Here is a 2857-nt window from a genome sequence, read left to right on the forward strand (position 1 = left end):
ATTGAGAGACAGGGTCTCGCTGAGCTGCTCAGGGCCTCCCTGTTGCTGAGGCTGGCCTCCACCTTGCCATCCTCCTGCCTCAGCCTCCCGAGCCTCTGGGATGGCAGGCGTGGGCTACCGTGCCCGGCTCAGGGCTCTGTGTCTGTGGGCTGGGTGTCGTGGTGACCTGAGGTTAGTGTGAGGGGCAGCCTGGGTACAGCGAGTGCCCACCAGTGCCAGGTTAGGGACCGCAGTGGCAGGCCATCACAGAGAGGCCTGCTGGGAGGCCAGGAGTTGGGGGAGGGCAGTGTGGGAAGGACCCCATCTTAGGGGACATCTGAAGGACACGGCAGGCCTCTGGGAGGGAGGTGGGGGTGCCGGGGTGGGGCCTGCAGAGCTAGGGAGGCCCCTGACCGGCTGTGGCAGCGGGGAGCCACAGAGGTCCTTGAGGGAGGGCGGGTCCCTCTTCCCACAGTGGATCCTGAACATTCCCCTTGAATCCTCTTTGGGGTTATCCCAGGGACTGCGGAGGCTGAGGCAGGAGGATCGCAACCTTGAGGCCAGCCTGGGCGACTTAGTGAGACCCTGGGTCAAAATAAAAGAGAAAAAAGGGGTGGGGAGTGGCTCCTGGTGGGCACCCTGGGTTCCACCCCTGGCACCCCACGTCCCCAAGTCCCCTTCTGCCAACCTGCCCTGCCCTGGGCGCCGGGCACCTCTGGAGGCCCTGCTGGGGTGGACGAGCCTCCTCCCTGGACAGCAGAGATGTGAGGACCATCTCCAGCCTCGGCCCCAGCTCCAGGAGAGCCCGAGGAGGAGCCTGTGGTCTAGGAGGCTCCTGTCTTGGAGGCCAAGGCCTCCCTAGGGGAGGAGGAGGGGTGACCCTCGCTCCTGTGTCGCTGGAAGAGAGTGACCAGGACTTCGCAGGCCCTGCTCTGGGTACTGGTGGCACTGGGCAGAGACACCCCAACCCAGAGCATTCTGGAACCGTACGGTGGGATTCGGTGGGGAGTGGGTGCGGCCTCTCGGGAGTGGTTTTGGGGGATCATAAATTTCCCTGGAAGCGGGTGCGGGGGGTTTGGGAGGAGTTCAGACTTGTCTGGGGGCAGCCAGGCGCCCGCGGATCCTGCACAGCCGACGCGTCCCCTCAAGGTGGAATCCCGGGATTTCGTGCTGGGCTCTGACTTGTCTCGGTTCCACCCCGAAAACCAGCCCAAGATGCCTGCGTCCAGCCGGGACGCCCCTTCCTCCGGGGGATGGAATGTTTGTTGAGCGCTTATTATGTGCGGGGCCTCGTTGGGGGAACCCGGGGAGGGGGTGGCTCTGGCCAGGTCCTGGCTTTGGTGGCCCCGTCTAGGACTGGAGGGAGGCAGGAAGGACACCCTGTGTCTCAGTAAATCCTCCTGCAAATTTCCCCAGGATTGAGGGTTTCATGGCTGAGGAAGGGAGACACAGACCCCATTCTCCAGGGGCCTCTCACCCCAAATGGCCAAGAGGACCCTTTCCGCCCACCCTGCAGAGAAAACCTGGGGTCTAAGCAAGACCTCAGAGCCAGGTGCGGTGGCGCAGGCCTGTCCTCCCAGCAGCTGGGGAGGCTGAGGCCGGAGGATCGTGAGTTGGAGGCCAGCCTCAGCCATGGCGAGGCCCTGAGCAACTCAGAGAGACCCTGTCCCTAAGTAAAATGCAAAATAGGGCTGGGATGTGGCTCAGGGGTCGAGGGCCCCTGGGTTCAATCCCTGGTACCCCCCCCCCCAATCATCTCAGGTGGGGGTCAGCACTGCGGCCTCCTGAGCTGTCTGGAGCCTCCTTAGGCCCCTGGGAGGCTGTTTCCATGCCAACAGCTGTGGCCGCTCACAGGCCTCCTTCCCTTTTAGCTGAAAGGACCCCAAAGGGAGGGCTTTCTGCTCTGAAGGGCTCATCTGCATGTCATCTGCATGTCATTTGCATGCTATTTGCATGTCATTTGCATGCCCAGGACTTGGTTTCTGTTTCTCTCACCACACAGCCCAGGCACGGGGGTTGCCACAGAGCACATGCACAGCAGCCAACAGTAAGCCAAGATGATAGTTTGTCGGCAAAAATGACCTGCACAAACCCCAGCCCGGGTCCCCTGCAACGGAGCAGCTGAAAGATTCAGCTTTATGACTATTTGTTCATTTGAAATAAGGTACAAACAGGTTTCCCACAAACTAGGGCACTTGTCAGGAGCTCTGCAGTTAACTCGATCCTCCTGAGGGACCTCATCAAAGAGGGCTCTGTCCCCTGCCATTTCCCAGGCAACAGAGGTTTCTAATCCCCATTTTCCAGATGACAGCAGTTTCTAGAATCCCCTTTTTCCAGAGACAGTGGTTTCTAATATCCCCATTTTCCAGATGACAGTGGTTTCTAGTATCCCCATTTTCCAGACGACAGCAGTTTCTAGTAACCCCATTTTCCAGAGACAGCGGCTTCTAGTATCCCCACTTTCCAGAGACAACAGTTTCTAGTATCCCCACTTTCCAGAGACAGCAGTTTCTAGTATCCCCATTTTCCAGATGATGAGTCTGAGGCACAGAGAAAGCCGGGGGTGCACAGCAGCAGCTCCTCCGCTTTGAGCACTGGGCGAGGCTACTTCCCGTGGCTCTGGTCTAACCCTGTTGGCAGATCTGCAAAGCATGTGCCAGGAACGCCATTTACAGATAAAGACACCGAGGCTCCAAGTGAGACCTGGCCCAAGCCCAACCGGATCTCAGCCTCCCTCTAGGCCTCGCTGGGTCCCTTTGAGTCCCCTTCTCATTCCAGTCCGTTCCGGGTCCTTTTCGTTCCTTTCATTTCTGTTTCACTTGGTTCCCTTCCTTTCCATTCCCTTTCCTTCCTGTTCCTTTCTTTTCTGTCCGTTCTT

Source organism: Marmota marmota, unplaced genomic scaffold, assembly GCF_001458135.2.
Source record: "Marmota marmota marmota unplaced genomic scaffold, marMar, whole genome shotgun sequence".
In the NCBI taxonomy this organism is placed as follows: domain Eukaryota; kingdom Metazoa; phylum Chordata; class Mammalia; order Rodentia; family Sciuridae; genus Marmota; species Marmota marmota.